The following is a 7,081-nucleotide window of genomic DNA, read 5'->3' on the forward strand; positions in this document are numbered from 1 at the left end:
AAAGTGGATCCCTGCAGGCCCGCGCTCCTGTCAAACAAAGTGGATTACCTGCGCCTGTGTCTAAACCAACGGGAGATGGTCTGGACAGAAGCGTGGTTTCAAGGCAACGTTCCAGACTCGGCCATCCAGCTGGAAGGCTCTCCCTTTGGGTGGACAGAAATGCTGCGACCTCCTGCAAACCAGCGGGGAAGGTCTGTGTGTCTACGTCAATAAGAACTGATGTGTGAATGCCTCGGTAGTAACGTCCCACCGCTCACTGCAGATAGTTCTTAATGGTGAAGTGCAGGCCCTTCTACTTAGCGAGTAAGTTCACTGCCATTGTGATTATTGTTACTTAACAACCCCCTCCCCCCCACATCCCGGTGCTAGTGCTACGGGAGCTCTATGGTGCCATCTGCAATTCAAAACCACTCACACCGATGGTGTCTTCATTGTTGCTGGCAACTTCATCATGCCAACTTAAAAACAGTCCTGCAGCTTAAAAGCAACATGTCAACTTCACCACCAGTGGAGAGAATATATCAGACCTGGTTTCTACAAGGTTTATGGAGCCTAACAAATCTATACTCCCATTCGCCCCCACAGATGACATATCCATTTTGCTAATCCCTGCATACAGACCACTGGTTAAACGAGTCAAAGCAGTTCACAGGGAGATCAGGACCAGGCCAGAAGGAACCAGCTCAGCACTCCAGGACTGCTACCAAAGCACGGACTGGAGCATATTCAGGGAGGCCGCTGCCTGCGATCATCATGTCGACATTGATAAATACACAGGATCAGAGTCTGGCTACGTAGGAAAGCGCTTTGAGGGCGTTACTGTGCTTAAACACTACACTGCTGGGGCAAACCAGAAACCATGGCTGACTGCAAAGGTTTAGGGTTCAGACGCTGCCTACAGATCAAGGGACAGGACAACTCTAAGGTCAGCCAGAAGTACGCTCTGCCGTGCTATCAGGGAGGCAGAGTGTGAGCACGCACAGAAAATCCATGTGCACCTTTGTGATACCCAGGACACGCGGTGCATGTGGCAAGATACACAAGTCCATCCTGAGCTTAACGACAGCAACGCCTCCCTTCCTGATAGGCCGAATGCTTTCTATGCACGCTTTGACCAATTGAATGATGTGACATCAGGGAAAGCCCCCAGGCCTCCTGCTTCCTGAGGTCTTGCAGCCCAGGTGATGAAGCTCCTAGCCTGTAACCTGCAGGGCCGGACAATATACCTGGTCAGGTGCTGAGGGGCTGTGACGCCCAGCTAACAATCGACATCTTTCCTATCTCTCTGAAATGGCCCACTGTCCCTGCAGCCACCATCATTTTGGTGTCCACGATAACCTCCCAGTGGCACTGGCTCTGGTTTACTCACCACTAAAACTGGTCCACCAATGATGTCATAGCCTTGGCCCTCCACTTCACCTTGTCCCACCTGGAAAACGATTCTTTGTTTCCCAGGATGTTGTTCATCGACTTCAACTCGGCGTCTGATGTGGTCATCCTTCGGAGGCTGGGGTAAACGGAGCTGGTTGGTACTCAGCACCCCTCTCTGTAACTGATCTTGGACTTCTTGTTGGAAAGACCCCAGTCAGTCTGAATTAGCGGCAACACCTCAAGCTCCATCACTCTGAGCCCTGTGCCCCAGGGCTGTGTGCTCAGCCCACTGCTGTTCACACTACTGAAGCTGCACTGCGCTGCCAGACCCAGCTCAAACCGCACCATCGACTTCGCTGATGATACAACGGTGGTCAGCCTCATCGGCAATAGTGATGAGTCAGCATACAGAGAGACCGTAGAGAGGCTTGTCAAATGGTGAACAACAACAACCTGACTCTCAACGTGGACAAGACAAAATGACTGTGGATTTCAGGAAGGCACAGGTTGACTCTTCACCATTGCACATCAATGGCTCTGCCATGGAGAGAGCAAAAAGCACAAGTTTCCTTGGTGTGCACGTAACGGACGATCTAACCTCGACCCACACCACCACCTCACTAGTCAAGAAGGCACAGCAGCATCTGCACATTTCCGAAAAGACTGGGGGATGCCAGGCTGCTGCCTCCATTCTCACAACTTTCTGCATCGAGAGTGTTCTGTCTGGCTGCATCACTGTGTGGTATGGAACCTGCGTGACGTTGGACCACAAGATCCTATAGAGGATCATCAGGGTCTCCCTCCCACCCTATGTGTGACATTCACCAGGAACATTGTGGACGAAGAGCCCAAAGCATTGTTGAGGATCCCTTCCACCCATCTCACAATCTCTTTGACCCACCGCTTTACCCATAGCCCTCTATTTTTCTAAGCTCCACGTAGCCATCCGGGAGTCCATTCCACGCACTCATCACTCTCTGCATAAAAAAACTTACCCCTGACATCTCCTCTGTACCTGCTTCCAAGCACCTTAAAACTATGCCCCCTCGTGCTAGCCATTTCAGCCCTGGGAAAAAGCCTCTGACTATCCACATGATCAATGCCTCTCATTATCTTGTACACCTCTATCAGGTCACCTCTCATCCTTCGTTGCTCCGAGGAAAAAAGGCCAAGTTCACTCAACCTATTCCCATAAGGCATGCTCCCCAATCCAGGCAACATCCTTGTAAATCTCCTCTGCACCCTTTCTATGGTTTCCATGTCCTTCCTGTAGTGAGGCGACCAGAACTGAGCACAGTACTCTAAGTGGGGTCTGACCAGGGTCCTCTATAGCTGCAACAGTACCTCTTGGCTCTTAAACTCAATCCCACATCCCATTTTGAGAAAGAGTTTCCTTTGCTAAGATTCTGGCATAAGACTCATTGGAATCCCTAAAAGACAGTGTTAAACTTTAAGGTTTTTATCTCCTGGTTTCCACAACTTCCTCCAAGGAGCTGAATCCTTCAAGAAATTTATGTTCTCCAGTATCATGCTGGTGAAGAAAGATGCACGGTAGTACTGTCACTGACTCCAAACGTCATCATTTCGAGTGCAACTCCAGAGATGCAAGCACAAAGTTCTTTGCTGGCACTTTAGTGCTGCATGATTCGAGGGAGGTATCAGTCTCAGAACAGTGATAAACTCAAACTGTCTGTTCTCTCATACAATAGGGAAGTACTCCCTTGTTCCTGACAAATGTTCACTCAGTGGCCTCTTTATTATGTACAGGAATGAAACCTGGTGTGATCTTCTGCTGCTGTAGCCCATCCACTTCAGGGTTCAATGTGTTGTGCGTTCAGAGATGCTCTTCCACACCAGTTGTGACGTGGTTACTTCAGTGACTGTTGCCTTCCTGTCAGCTTGAACCAGTCTGGCCATTCTCCATTGGCCTCTCTCATTAACAAGGTGTTTCCACCCCCAGGATTGCCACTCACTGGATGCTTTTTGTTTATCTGTAAACTCTAGAGACTGTCGTGCATGAAAATTCCAAGAGTTTCTGAGATACTCAAACCACCCCATCTGGCACCATTGTCAGAGTCACTTAGATCTCATTTCTTCCCAATCTGATGTTTAATCTGAACAACAACTGAAACTCATGACCATGTCTGCATGCTTTTATGCATTGAGTTACTGCCATAAAATGATATTTGCATTAATGAGCAGGTGTACAGGTACACCGAATAAAGTGGCACTGGTTCCTCAGTCAACATCCAAAACAGATTACGGGTCAACCCTGGGTAACAAACAAGTTCTGTTTTTACAGATATCCATGTCAATATTACCCATAAGATGGAAAATAGTCAAAAGTTACTCAATATGGTAACTACACCTCCACAGTATTGTAATGAATGGCCTAATTCTGTTCCTATATCCTATAATCTTATAAGACTGATAAAGAAAGAGGAACAACTAAAAGTGGAGAGGGCTCTGTAGTTCAAGATTCAAGATTGTTGAACGTCTTTGTTCAGTACACAAGTGTAAAGGAGAATGAAATAATTGTTACTCCAGATCCAATGTAGCATAAAAACCCTAATAAACATGAAGTACACAATAAATAAAAATATAAAAGCAATCCTATAAAATGCAATGTGCAAGAAACTTATATACTACACTAATTAGTGTGCATTGACTTTTGAACTTCATAATATTGTGGGGGCTTGTTTATACATAGGGGTATGCACATGTCAGTGTTCTTAGCCCAAAGGTGGCCTGACCTGATCAATACTTGTACTGCTGCTCCTGGGAGCTTGTTGTGCACAGGATTGTTGTCTTGCTGTATTTACAGTCGCGACTGTATTTGGAAAGTGCTTTGGGACATCCTGAGCTTCGGAGAAAATGCTGATCTTTTCAGCTGTAAATAATCAGAGCAGATGATGTAGTCTCTGATTATGTCAGTAGGGGGCAGCAGGAGTCTGTTGGCTGAGTTCACAAGCAGCGTGTAATATGAACAGCTTTAAGTCTGGACTTTTTTATTGCCTATATTACTCTCCAAGGTATGCAGTGAACGTGGCATTTACAGGGAAAAAAACAAAAATTGGCTCAGATCTGCGAATGAAAGAGAGTGGAAGACCATTATTAGGACTTAAGGACTTAAGAACTTTTTTAAAGCTATTATTAATAGATAGATAGATAGATAGATAGATACTTTATTCATCCCCATGGGGAAATTCAACTTTTTTTCCAATGTCCCATACACTTGTTGTAGCAAAAACTCATTACATACAATACTTAACTCAGTAATAATATGATATGCATCTAAATCACTAACTCAAAAAGCATTAATAATAGCTTTAAAAAAAGTTCTTAAGTCCTGGCAGTTGAATTGTAAAGCCTAATGGCATTGGGGAGTATTGACCTCTTCATCCTGTCTGAGGAGCATTTCATCGACAGTAACCTGTCGCTGAAACTGCTTCTCTGTCTCTGGATGGTGCTATGTAGAGGATGTTCAGGGTTTTCCATAATTGACCGTAGCCTACTCAGCGCCCTTCGCTCAGCTACCGATGTTAAACTCTCCAGTACTTTGCCCACGACAGAGCCCGCCTTCCTTATCAGCTTATTAAGACATGAGGCGTCCTTCTTCTTAATGCTTCCTCCCCAACACGCCACCACAAAGAAGAGGGCGCTCTCAACAACTGACCTATAGAACATCTTCAGCATCTCACTGCTTTTTGAGTTAGTGATTTAGATGCATATCATATTATTACTGAGTTAAGTATTGTATGTAATGAGTTTTTGCTACAACAAGTGTATGGGACATTGGAAAAAATGTTGAATTTCCCCATGGGGATGAATAAAGTATCTATCTATCTATCTATCCATCTATCTATTATCATGCAGGGGATAAAGATAAAGAACCTGCTGGAGGAACTCAGGGGATCGAGTAGCATCTGTGGGGGTAATTTGACAGTTGGAGGGGCTCAAGCTGGAAAAAAAAGTCTATTCCCCTCTACTGATACAGCTCAACTTGCTGAGTTCCTCCAGCAGTTTGTATTTGCTCCAGATTCCAGCATTTGTAGTCCCTTGCATCTTCAGGGAATAGAGAGGTGCAGGGAGAGAGGATTGGTTTGGTTTGGCGTCGATCAGTGCAGAATTGTTGGGATGAAGGTTCCGTTCCAAGTGCCCTGTGTTCTATGTCCTGTATCACTTTGCACAAAGTGCAGAGCCCAAAATCCATGGGTGAAAGGTACAGCCACAGCAATTAAAGATAGTTCATTCTTAGTGTCCTTTGTCTTGTTTTAAGATAACAAAACCTTTTCAAAATTGTGGTCCAAGGCATTAGTTGTTGTAAAAAGTACTTGCTGTAGCTGGAAGAGTCATGCAAGTTACAAAGTAATACAGGCATACATTTATTAAAAACTTTTAATAAATATAAAATACTGGAATATATTGTATTTTATTAATAGGTGCTTTCTGCTTAAATTAAAATTATGAAAAAACTGGATATCCAGTATTACTAGAGCTTAGGAGAATGAGGGGAGATGTGGGAGAGCTATATAAAGTTAGGAGTGGTAAATGTAGGGGAAATGGAAGTGGGTTTTTCCAACTGAACTCCAGTGAGATTAGAACTACTCATCATCGGTTAATGGTGGAATGTTTAGGGGGAGCTTCACTGAGCATGGAACGATCTGCCAGCGGAAGTGGTGAGTGCAGGTTTGATTTCAACATTGAAGAGAAGTTTGGATAAGTACGTGGATGGAAGCGGTATGGAAAGCTATGGTCTGCTTGCAAGTCAATGAGACTCAGGGAAAAGGAGGCCGGAATGGCCTGTTTCCGTGCTGTGATTGAAAATAATAGTTTGGCACAGACTAGGAGGGCCAAAAGGCCTATTCCTGTGTTGTTGTGCTCTATAACTCTAATAACAGATGGTAGAAAATTATAATTTCATTTGTACTTGGGATGACAAAAGAATTGATCCAACTTCAATGTGATTTGTGACATTGAAATCTTCTCATCATATTATAACGTTTAACCTCAAGCCATTCATAATTCCACATTTATCCGTAGTATTACCAACAGTACAAAAGCATGTTTCACTCAGCAATATTCATAAACAACCCAATGTGACATCGACATTAATTTTAATGACATTCAGAAGGTAAGTGACAACAGCAATCAGAAAGAAGTGAAGCTGCAGAGACCCGGTCGGAAGCTTCCTGAGTTCACACTCCATCTGTAGTGCTCTGTACATTCTGACCAAGTTTAGTGAGAGCATAACCATTCTCCAACTGAGCAATCGTAACTTTCTGCATTTGGACTACAAATTCTATTTATTCTTCTTGCTTAGCTTATATCTGGTGCAAATTTTGAAGTGGGCATTTGGTAGAGAAGCAGAAAACTAAATAGGTGTTCAGTGATGCTTCAGTGCTGATCCCTGGATTGGCAGTATTTTAGTGAAATATCTAATGCCTAATATAGAACTGTTCTATTATATACACACTGCAGTCTGATTTCCTCGAACCATTCAGTAATGAGATGATAAATTACTTCCTTAATAACATCATGAATAACATATAAATATCACAAGGACTGTTATTGATGTTATAAAAAGTAAGAAAAGACGGAGATGGAATGAAAACAAGTTGTATTAGGCATTTAGCCTGAAGCTGCAGTAGTTTTTAATAGCATTAAAATCTTTTGCAGAGGTTTTATTATGACTCTCTCTTTCCATTCA

This window comes from Hemitrygon akajei, chromosome 16, assembly GCF_048418815.1.
Source record: "Hemitrygon akajei chromosome 16, sHemAka1.3, whole genome shotgun sequence".
Classification (NCBI taxonomy): domain Eukaryota; kingdom Metazoa; phylum Chordata; class Chondrichthyes; order Myliobatiformes; family Dasyatidae; genus Hemitrygon; species Hemitrygon akajei.